At 47.7% G+C, this 12,147-nt stretch overlaps 1 protein-coding gene across 4 annotated transcripts in view; it reads right to left on the bottom strand.

Annotated features, from left to right (window-relative positions):
• CELF1 (CUGBP Elav-like family member 1) overlaps positions 1-10,904 on the bottom strand; it is a 92,118-nt gene extending 81,214 nt beyond the window's left edge. For 2 of the 4 annotated variants that reach the window (XM_075545725.1, XM_075545728.1), the window contains exon 1: positions 10,740-10,903. The gene's annotated coding sequence lies outside the window, so the exon portion shown is untranslated. Of the gene's footprint in view, positions 1-10,739 lie in introns of all 4 variants that reach the window. The other 2 variants (XM_075545727.1, XM_075545726.1) reach the window with 2 other exon arrangements.
• Between the last annotated feature and the right edge of the window lie 1,243 nt (positions 10,905-12,147).

The following is a 12,147-nucleotide window of genomic DNA, read 5'->3' as shown; positions in this document are numbered from 1 at the left end:
TAAATTTAAAAAGCATACAACTCAATATGTCATCCTCATTTAAACATAATATTCTAAAAATGAGGAGCTAATGCCAGGGGCTTAGGTGGAGAGCAAATGTTTTGAGAATAAGGGCAATGAATGTACAAATGTGCTTTATACAATTGATGTATGTATGGATTGTGATAAGAGTTGTATGAGCCCCTAATAAAATGATTTTTTTTAAAGAAAGAAAAAGAACATAAATCAGAATTAAATTCAAATTTTGTACACTGAAAAAAATATGTCTTATTTTATACATGAATAAATAAGTTTTATTTTTAAAAACATAATATTCTGTAAGTGAACAAAACAATATTCTATGCTTAACAATCGCAGTTAAGTGAACACCTACATCATGAGCCTCTGAACATATTCCCCCAGCTATGAAAGTTTATAAGCCTTCCACTTCATGCCTTTATCCTCCCCATTTTGGGTATCCAATTTCTATATTGCCCACTTATATCAACCTAGTGTCCTGAGGAAACAACCCTAATCTTTGATGTGAAAAATCTTCATTCCAGTTGAAACCTTGTGAGTCTGCATCCATAGCAAAGTTAAATCAAGACAGGCCATCCATAAAGTCAGCAACAATATGCGCCAGTTCACAGGCTCAGAAATCTCTTCATCTGGTCAGGTCTGGTCAACTCAATGTGAGCAGCCTCACTTAGCCTCACCAGGGTGCCCACTAGCTGCTTTGCCTTTAGACCATGGCCCATCACAAATTCTCAACAACCCTAGCCCCCTTGTGTTAGGTTAAGAACTTCAGACAGTCAATCGCTCTCATGTGGATCCAGGTGGTCACTGAGCAAGCATTCAGGCTGCCCACAGGCTCTCTTTAACAACCGTAAACCCCACCCTAATTCACAAAAAAATTATTCAAAAAACAAAGTGACTAGGTCACTGTGTACGTACTTTGAATAACGGCTGTGTGCCCAGCCCCCCCCCCATCAGCCACTCATCAATAAGGCAGCCTCGGTTCTCAAGAAGCTTCAAGACCTCCTTTGAAAAGGATGTTTTAAAATAGAACATTGTCACATCCTACAAACCAGCACCAAAATAGGGATTGCTTCATGAAAAAGCCTCCGCCAGACAAAAAGTCGGAACTGAACCCTGAGCAGGGAGAAGTTGAAGAACATCAAAACCCCAAATGTGACACCTGCTCGCTCCTCTTGCTCCAGCCAGGTGAGAAATAGGGACCTAAGGAATTGCCTTATATCACACACACAGCTCCCATAAAATACCCTCCTTGAAAACATGTCATAAGAAAGAAAAGCTGTCTAAGGCTAACCACAAAGCAGCTCCACTTCAGCCAGCTGATAAATGTCAAACAGCTCCACATTTTCAAGTCCTTCCATCCCCCTTGCCCTCCTCTCGCCCCACCTCCTCAGACTCTGGCTAGGCCTGCTTTCTGAAGCAAGCAGGCAAGCAGCCAGCCAGCCAATAGGGCCGGCACAGGTGGTCCTCTCTGGTAATATCCCACCAGACCCAGCATGGTCACTTAGCAGCAGCACGGGGTGGGGGTGGGGGGGGTGTACAAACAGAACCATCCAGGAGAGAAAGAAATCTCGCTAAACTAGGAGCTGTGCCCTGGGGGGAGGGGATCCAGGGAGTGAGAAGGAGAATGTTTCCCACACAAAAGCTACCCGCACAAAGAGCCTGGGCCAAGCATATACAGTAAATTATGTGTATAAAACAGAAAGGAAAAAAAAACCCAGAAAGGAGCGAAAACTTAACAGATGTCCACATCATCTTGGGTTAAGAAAGGCAGTCTACTCACAGTTACCCACGTTATCACCAAATATCACACATTCCCAAAGTCTCTGTAAATGCTGGCTGGCCAACCTCACAGGAAACAAAAAGGTAGAACAATGAGCGAGTGGTGACAGTTTCTAATTTAGCCATTCTCCGTGGTTGAAGAGCAGCAATGTTATGTAAATGGAACTACTGACCTTTCAAAAGTAAAAGAATAACACTAGAAAATTAAACAGCAGTGGAACCAAAAACCTTCATTTTTATAGTTGCTGACTTGAAAAGCATTTCCCAACACAAAAGCACATGGTCAGTGGAGCCCACTGAGGGAAACATGGAAGCACTCGACTCCGTTTTGTCAAAGGTAAGCATGGGGTGGAAGAAGGCCAAAAAGAGACCGTGATTTTTCCTAGAGTCCAAAGAAGCAAGCAAAACCAACCAAGTGAGGTGACCGCAGGCAGGGGGGTCTCCCAAAAGTTCATGAGGGAAAAAAATAGGGATTTGAAAAATACTGGAATTTTCCCATAGACTTTTTTAAAGATCTCCTCGCTTTTGCGGTCAATTTTTCAAAAGGGAGAGGGAGAAAAGACAAAAAATCTGTATTACCACCCAAAACTGTTGAGAAAATGTCCTAGGAATGGAGGACAAGGTTTAGCTGACTAGGTATCCTACGGAAACTTCACAGCACCCTCAGGGCTGGGTCTGTTAAGAACTGAGGGCTGCCCTAACTGGGCTTCCTCATTCCCTGAAAGGGGGTGAATTTTACGCTTACTGTAGATTGAAGAATTAGAAAAATAACCATAAAAAAGGTATCACCCATCATCCCACTGCCCAGAAATCTAGCTTAGTTATGTTACCTTTTGAATCTATAAGGTTCCGTGTTTGAGAAAATTCTGAGATTCCGTGTTTGAGAAAATTTTTAAGTTCCTTAGCAGAAAGATTATGGGAACCCATTATGAAGTTTCTGATGGATGTAAAACATTTCTGGTTTGGAAATGAAGGAATTTTAAAAAACAAGTGTTTCTGACTTCCAATGGGGATAACTCACCAAACTCACTGCCGTGGGACTGACTCTGACTCACAGCCTGCCCCTGTGGGTTTCTGAGACGCTCACTTTTTTAAAAACGTTTTATTAGGGGCTCACACAACTCTTATCACAGTCCATACATATACATACATCAATTGTATAAAGCACATCTGTATATTTTTTGCCCTAATCATTTCTTTTTTTCCCCTCTTTTCTTTTTTTTACATTTTATTAGGGACTCATACAACTCTTATCACAATCCATACATATACATACATCAATTGTATAAAGCACATCCATACATTCCCTGCCCCAATAATTCTCAAAGCATTTGCTCTCCACTTAAGCCCTTTGCATCAGGTCCTCTTTCCCTCCCCCCGCCTCGCTGCTCCCCCCTCCCTCATGTGGGGCTCACACAACTCTTATCACAATCCATACATACATCAATTGTGTAAAGCACATTTGTACATTCACTGCCCTCATCATTTTCAAAGCATTTGCTCTCCACTTAAGCCCTTTGCATCAGGTCCTCTTTTTTCCCCTCCCTCCCCGCTCTTCCCTCCCTCATGAGCCCTTGATAATTTATAAATTATTATTTTGTTATATCTTGCCCTGTCTGACGTCTCTCTTCATCCCCTTTTCTGTTGTCCGTCCCCCAGAGAGGAGGTCACATGTAGATCCTTGTAATTGGCAAAGCTTCATGATACAATATAGTTTACAAAACAAATAGCGAAAACTGATTAAATCTTCCATCTAAGGTACAACTCTAAATATTAGAACCCTGTTGTTACCTGCCATTGAGTCAATTCCCACACTTAGAGACCCATGTACAACACATTGCCCAGACCTGGCTAAAACTAGTAACCTAATTAAATTACGATGAAGCTTAGGTGTCCCTACTATAAATCCAATATTTCAATTATCTAAGAACATAAAAGACTCCTATTAAAAAAAAAAAAGACTCCTATCAACAGACTTCATCTTCAAGTATGAAACGAAGGGAGTGAATTCAGTGGAAATGAACTTGAATGACCACAGAAAACAAGGAGCTAGAAGGTTCTACGTAGGAAGGATGCCATTAATCACAAGACATTTCAGAGGCATGAACTGGATTTTAATCCTATCCCTTAAGCCACAAAAGCCATAGGAAAATGGGGGGGACGGACAAAAACACCCAAAAAGGAAACTGAAAAGAGCACAGTAGTTATTATGTACACATGGCTCGACCATGTGTTTCAATTCGTTAGGCTGCATCCCTACCCCAGGGAAGGAGGCTTGATGGCACCATGGTTAAGCATTCAGCTGTGAATGGAAATGCTAGCCATTCAAACCCACCGGGCACTTCCAAGGGAGAACTGCTTACAGTCTTGGAAATCCTATGGGGCAGTTCTACTCAGAATCCCTGTGAGTCTCACCAGCAATAAGCTTACTACCCTATGAAATAAGTTATTTGTTGTTAGCGACCACTGAGTTGGCCCACCTCATGGCAACCCCCCCAAACACTGTGCCTGCACCATAGCCATGCTGGCTTCCATCTGGCAGTGAGAGCCACAGGTTGTCACTGCCTGATTTTCAGCAAGAGCCTGCCCATCCTCTCTTCCTAGCCCATCTTAGTCTGGATGCTCTGCTGAAACCTGTGCAGCATCCTGGCTAACATACAAACCTCCATGACGAAACAGGTGATGTTTGCACATGAGGAGTATTGGCAAGAGATGGTTTCTGTGTCTCATGCCTGAAAGGGGGGAATTCTACCACTGAACCCCAAGACAAGGGGTAACCCTGTTATTACAGAGAAAATACATGTCATCACCTACACCATGTGGGGCACTGGTGGCTGTCTGCTTTAGTTTCTTCCATCCGCCTCACCTCACATTACCTGCCAGGGTTGGGATCTCCATTTTAAAGATAAGCAAACAGGCTCAGAAATGTTAAGGTCACATAAATCCCTCCCAGACTCCAATTATAAATCCCATTTATCATTTATAAACTCCATCGTTCTCATATACGTACATTCTCATATGCATGTGAAAGCTAGATACTAAATAGCGAACACCCATGCATCTGAATTATGGGGTGGGCAAAGAATAGTGAAAGCACCATGGTCTGCCAAAATAATAAAAAAGCCTGTCTCAGAAGTAGTACAGCCAAAATGCTCCTAAGAAGCAAGGAGGGTGAGACTGTTATCAGGAGAGATCAGTCCTGGAAGATGACATCAGGCTCAATAAAGTAGAGGGGCAGCGAAAGAGACAACTGTGGACAAGATGGATTCACACAGTGGCTGCAACAATGGGAACAAACATCACCATTGTGAGGGTGGCCCGGGACTAGGCAGTGATTTGTTCTATTGGACACAGGATTGAGCCAGAACCTACTCAACAGCACCAAACAACAAACATCATTCTTTGAAAGCACAAGTTCCCACTGTAACAGGCCTCTTAAGATCAAAGAGTTGACTCTTAAATCAACTCAACTCTCAATTCTAATTAATTCTCCAAGATTTTATCCAAATTTTCACGCTTCTCTTTTGCTTTGGGGCATTTCGGTATGCCATCAGACCTCCAACAATCAACTTTGAGGTTTGTTAAAGGTTCTACTCAGAAAGGCACAGGCAATTCTGGTTCAAACTATATTTTTGAAACACTTGAACTTCAATGTTCAATAACAGTTCTAATTCAAATTATTATTAAAAACAATGAAGAATCAAAGAAAAGAGTTTTGAAGAGAAGGATGGTGTATGTTGTTTGGACATGGTGTATAGGTCCACCAAGGCACTAAACTACACCCCAAGTGTCATTCAGTGCTCTGTCCAACTCCTAGTTCGCGAGACAGTGCCTAGAGCAGGGGTCCTCAAACTTTTTCAACAGGGGGTCAGAGTTCACTGTCCCTCAGACCTGTTGGAGGGCCAGACTATAGTTAAAAAACAAACTATGAACAAATTCCTATGCAAACTGCTCATGTCTTATTTTGAAGTAAAAAAACAAACGGGGTAAAAGCACCCGGAAGGCCGGATAAATGTCCTTGGTGGACAGCATGTGGCCCACGGGCCGTAGTTTGAGGACACCTGGCCTACAGCCTTAAAAAACCCAAGCACCCACCCAATGCACAACACCTGCTCTCTATTCACCTGCAGTAATAGAGGAGGCAGAGTCAGAAAGAAGAGGATAGGGAGAGCAACTGCTCCCTTTGTCAAGAAGCCAGAACTGGATGGTATCCAGCTACCATTACTGAACATGTTAGCGCTGATCAGAGATTCCATAGAAGAATCCGGATTTAAAAGGGGGGAAATGTAGAACAGAATTGTAAATCCCCAACAAACGATCCTTGAACTAACTACAAGCTTTTCTTTCTTGCTGTGTTATGTTTTGTTGCCATTAGTTTGTTGTTGTTGTTTTGTTGTATATTTATTGTTGCTTGGTTTTGCTCTGTCTTGTTTTTGTGCATGTTATTATCTCCACAGGTCTGTCTAAGTAAGACAGACTGGATGAACAATCTGGAGGAGAAAACAATGGGACCGACAGTTCCGGAGGGACAGGGGAAAGGGGGAGGTGGGGGGAAAGGAAGTGGTGTTAACAAACCCAGGGACAAAGGAACAACAAGTGATCCAAATTGGTGGTGAGGAGGGTTTGGGAGACCTGGTAGGTCATGATCAAGGGTAATGTAATCAAGAGGAATTTCTGAAACCCTGGTGGGGACGGAGCATGATAGTGGGACAGGAGGAAAGTCAAGGGAAATAAAGGAAAGAGCTGGGAGGCAAAGGGCATTTACAGAGGTCTAGATAAAGACATGTATATATGCAAATATATCTATATATGACGATGGGGAAATAGATCTATGTGCATATATTTAGAGGTTTAGTATTTAGGTAGCAGAAGGACATTGGGCCTCCACTCAAGTACTCCCTCAATGCAAGAATACTTTGTTCTACTAAACTGGTATTCTATGATGCTCACCTTCCCGACACAACCGCTGAAGACAAAGCGGGTGCATAAGCAAATGTGGTGAAGAAAGCTGATGGTGGCCGCCTATCAAAAGATATAGCGTCTGGGGTCTTAAAGGCTTGAAGGTAAACAAGCGGTCAACTAGCTCAGAAGCAACAAAGTCCACATGGAAGAAGCGCACCAGCCTGTGTGATCATGTGATTCCGAAGGGATCAGCTATCAGGTATCATCAGAACAAAAAATCTTACCATAGTGAATGAGGGGGGAAGTGCAGAGTGGAGACCCAAAGCCCATCTGTAGGCAATTGGACATCCCCTTGCAGATGGGTCTCAGGGAGGAGACGAGCCAGACAGGGTACAGCCAGAAAGGGTACGATATAGCAATGATGAAAAATCCAACTTTCCTCTAGTTCCTGAATGCTTCCTCCCCCTCCCACTATCATGATCCCAATTCTACCTTGCAAGTCTGGCTAGACCAGAGGATGGACACTGGTACAGATAAGAACCAGAAACAAAGGGAATCCAGGGCGGATGATACATTCAGGACCAGTGGTGTAAGTGGTCATACTGGGAATGTAGAGGGAGGGGGTGTTGGAAACGGGGACCCAATAACAAGGATCTACATGTGACCTCCTCCCTGGGGGACGGACAACAGAGAAGTGGATCAAGCGAGACGTCGGACAGGGCAAGATATGACAAAATAATAATTTATAAATTATCAAGGGTTCATGAGGGAGGGGGCGCCCGGAGGGAGGGGGAAAAATGAGGAGCTGATGCCAGGGGCTTAAGTGGAGAGCAAATGTTTTGAGAATGATGAGGACAAGGAATGTACACATGTGCTTTACACAACTGATGTATGTATGGATAGTGATAAGAGTTGTATGAGCCCCAATACAATGATTTTTTAAAATAAAAATAAACTAAAATCAATTACTCATAAAATTTTTTTAAAAGAATTGCAAATCCTCATGGACTTTCTGGAGTCATGAAGGATAGAAAAACCCGAAAGCTATAGTCCTGAGATCATCTTTAAACCAAAAATATCCCAGAAGCCATCTTAAAACCTAGGAGTTTCATTTACTAGCGTTTAAAAAAAAAGAAAGAAAGAAAAGGGTGCCTTAAGCAGAATGTTGAAGAATTAACTATACAGAATGAAAATAGTTGCACAACTTGGTCAATACAATCCACGTCATTAAATTGTACATGTAGACTGTTACATTTCTACATGTACAATTACAGTTTGGGTGTTGGCTTTGATATGTATACTCCCAACAAAAACATTGCTAATTATTCTTTTTTCAAAATCTATGTACTGTAAATTTTTATAGCACTTTTTGAAGCTTTCCGCTTTCTTTGGGGCAATAGGACTGACTGAACTAAACTCTGCTCATGTCTGTGTCCCAAGGATTATAATAACCTCCCTCTATTGCTAGAAAGGAAGAAGAAAGTTCAGGCCAGGCTTAGGAGCCAAGGAAAGAAAAGCAGTCAATTCAGACCAAAATCAATTGTGAATCTCCCCAAAGACATGCAAAAGCTTATCTTAAAAAGAAAGCCTTTCAAACAAGAGACTACCCAGTGAAAAGCTTCTGTTCAGACTACCACTGACGGAGGGGCCTACCAGACAACTGAAACAAAACCTCACTGCCATGTAGTGGGTTCGGACTCACTGAGACCTTGCCTGAGGTTTCCAGACTGAATCTTCACTGCAGCAGACCCACCGAGCCTGCAACTGGTGGAATGGACCCACAGACACGCGGGTGCCATCCAATGCAGGGTTGGTGGGTCTCTACCCTTTGGCTTCCCTGCCCCCACTCCCGCTTTCCACCCCAGCCTGCGTTTAAGAGGGGCCTCTGCTGGAATAAGCACTATCTGCCTCACATGTGCCGCCAAGGCAGTTAACACCACGCACCACTGAAAAGGTGACTGCGACAAACTGTGCACACCGCGTATTATTAAACCTTAAAATAAGCCACAAAACGTAAGACAAGCATTTGGGTAAAATAAGAAGCATTTCTATCACCTATAAAAAAGGATAGGCAAGAGTAACTTTTCAGAGCAGTGGGACTCTGGGTAAATCTGTTCCTTCTTGACGTAGCTGTCTTTTCTTATAAACAATCTGTAGCGTCTGTAAAAGCAAATCAAGAGGAACTCTTTAGAAAAATAAGCCCATCTTTCTGGCTCACAATTTCGCTGTCTGCCTATTATACACCAGGCACTTTAACATCTCACTGCACTGAAGGTGTGGTGTGAAGTCGGCGTGCAGGTAAGAGTAAACGGAAGTTCAGAAGCCTTGGGAGGCTTGCCCAACAATGACACTGCTGGTAAATGATGGAGTCCCTTACAATCCAGGCCTTGAGCCAAGGGCCCTTTCCAGTCCATCACATCTCGCACGGCAATTTTGCATTACTGCTCATGATACAGTGAAGAGACTATTTTAAGAGTACTTCTCTATGAAACCTGAGCAACGCAACGCCTGGGAGTCTCCATATCCTGGTCTGGAAAGTGAAAAGGGGTAAGCCCCTCTTGCTAATGAATTTCCCTGTCTCCATGCTCCCTTTGGAAAAGAAAACCCCTACTGAGAAATGATTGGGAGAGCAGTGGAGGGCAAGAGTCATTCATTCTTAATGGAAACAGGTGGTGGGAGAGCCTTGAAGAAAGAACCAGTCAAGAACCCTACATAATATCCTTCCTGGTTAAAGCAAGCACGAAAAGCTACCGCCTAGCTCTTGCCAACTCATGACCAAGAACCACTTGCCGGGCAAACAAAGCTAGGAAACTATAAAAATTGGCATGGGGTGGGGGAAGAAGAGGGAGGCGATGGCCCTGTTGCCATCATTTACTAGTATAACCCAAGTGATTTGTTTCCAAGTTCATGCAACTGGCGGATCCTACCCCGTCGTCATCCTCCTCAGTAAAGATTCAAGGAGAAACAACTTGGGCAGCAGTCTGCGATTCGGCACTTGTGGGAAAGGTGCAAGACAACCACGAACGCCTCTCCAAGCCACCGACGAACCAGCGGCTGGGCCGAGACCTTTAAAGGCAAAGCGAGTTCCCCTGAGGGAGCCATTGGCTCGGTGTAGCCGCTCACCCTGCAGGCATTACCAAGCACTCCGTGCTCGGCAACAACTGTTCGACTCCAAGGTGAGAACCGTACAGCCGCCCCCCTGCTAGGGAGCGGAGAGATCCCACGCGGCTCAAACTAAAAGCGGCTCCGATCGAAATCTCACCGCCTGGCCCCCCAACTACGGGCAGGCGCCTGAGCCAATGAGAAGCTCCCGCAAGCCTGGGCAACGGTCTCCGGGAATGAAGACAACATCCTGCCCCGAGGATTGACTAGGGCCGAGCTGGGGCAGCTCCAGTCCCGGTGCCGGGTTCGCCGCGAAGAAGGCTCTGGGACGCGCCCCCCGCGCTCCCGGCGGCGAGCCTCCCGCCCTGCCACTAGGCCGTGACGGGTGAGCACCTGATGTGGGGGGAGGGCGAGCCACGGCCCGGGCGGATCTGGGGCGCCAAACGGTGGGCTCTCGGGACGCCAGAGCCAGGCGCTGCGCCCCTGGGACGAGGACCTGGGCCACCCCTCGGGTGGGCACCTAGAACACGTGCGGCGACTGCAGCGGGGAAGGGGTGTACCAGGGAGGGAGTCGGGTCCGGCCCGGCGGCAAGAAGAACGGGCCAGGGCTGCCCCTGAGGACAGGGGATGGAGCCCTCGGGGCCCGCAGGGTGAGGGCAGGGGGCGCGGGGAGAAGGGGCCACGCCACGAGGGCGGGTCTCCCCGGCGCGGGAGCTCGCGCCGGGCCAGCGCGACGGGGACCTGGGCAGCTGAGGAGTCGGGCACACGGGAGGCGATCGCGCACCGGGCCCCCGGGGCGCAGGGAAGGAGCAGCGGCCGCGCCCGGGGGACCCTGTGACCCGCGGCCGCCCGGACCGGACCCGCCCCGCGGCGCCTCCCTCCTGCCCGCTTTCCCTCCCTCGCCCGCCGGCCGCCCCACCCGCGGCCGCCGCACTCACCAGCGGCTGCACCGGAGCCCGCCGCCGCTTCAGCTGCTGCCTGCGCCTCGCAGCCGCCGCCGCCGCCGCCTCGCTGCTGAGGCCGAGTCCCGAGGGAGCCGCCGCGTCCCGCCGCCGCCGCCGCCGCTGCCGCCAGAGCAGAACACCCCAAAATGGCGGCACTTCCGGCGCCTACCACCGGCGGGGAGGGCCGCGGGGGAGGGGGAGGCGGCGAGGGGAACGTACCACTGGGGCGCCTCCGGCCGCGCCGCGCCTAGCGGGACGCGCAGGGCGGGCCGGGCGCCACAGCGCCCCCTGGGGCCGGGGAGTGGAGCTGCAGCGCCGCGGCCGCCGGCGCCGCGGGAGGAGTCCGTCGTCAGCCCCGGGAGCTGCGGGGGTGCATCTCTTTGTCTCCGAGCTGGGCGGGAGACGAGGTGACAAGCCCCCCGCCTGGGAATCTGAAGTTCTGGGCTCTGCACCCACTGGAACTCCGGATGCCCCCTGGTGCGCAGAGCCCAATTATGCGCATCAGGACATTGCCAGTGAATGAGTGCATGGGTCTCGGCCAGCCTCCTTTACGCCCCAGCAGACAATTACGGGACCTTTCGTTCCTTAAAGGGATGCGAGACGGGAGGGGGGGTTGCAAGCTTTCAGAGTGAAGAGGACACCTCCTCGCAAGACGATCACAGCCTTGCAAAAAAACCTGCAGCGCTGGGACACCGATTCCCCCCCTCCCCCCAGCCCCAACCTACTTTTAGGATCGCTGGTGGCGCGGGGGAGAGTTAAACGCTCGACAGACAACCGAAAAGTCAGCAGGTGGACCCCCAGCTGAAAGAATGATGTGACAGGGACTCCCATCCATATTTATACCTCCTTGGCAGCCCTAGGGGACTGTCCCACTCTCTCCTGCAGGGTCACTGTGAGGCAGAGCCCACCCTACCACTGGGGGCTAGGTGGTGGTTGTTTTCTGCTAGGTGGTTTTCTGTTTTAATTAGCCCAGGTCAGGTTGTTGGCAGACCTCTTTCCGGGTGATTCAGAAATGTCTGGGCCTCGGCAGAATGCAAGCAGTGTATTTAAGAAAGAAAGAAAAAGTCCAACTGCAGGTTCTAGACCAGTGGTTCTCAACCTTCCTAATGCTGAGACCCTTTAATACAGTTTCTCATGTGGTGGTGACCCCCCAGGATCGGAAATCGGTGTTTTGCGATGGTCTTAGGTGACCCCTGTGAAAGGGTCCTTCAACCCCCAAAGGGGTCGCCACCCACAGGTTGAGGACCGCTATTGTAGACCTTGTGAGCTAGTATCAAGAACAATCAAAGGAAACTTCGTTCTGGGAATATTTGGCACCGTCAACTAGCAAATCACTCGTGGGTTGGCAAATTATTTCTCTGTAACATCATTTGGCTTCCCAGAGCAAATAATTTTCATACCC

The sequence above is a fragment of the Tenrec ecaudatus genome, chromosome 4 (assembly GCF_050624435.1).
Source record: "Tenrec ecaudatus isolate mTenEca1 chromosome 4, mTenEca1.hap1, whole genome shotgun sequence".
Taxonomy (NCBI): Eukaryota; Metazoa; Chordata; class Mammalia; order Afrosoricida; family Tenrecidae; genus Tenrec; species Tenrec ecaudatus.
This window is presented reverse-complemented; position numbering and strand designations above follow the sequence as displayed.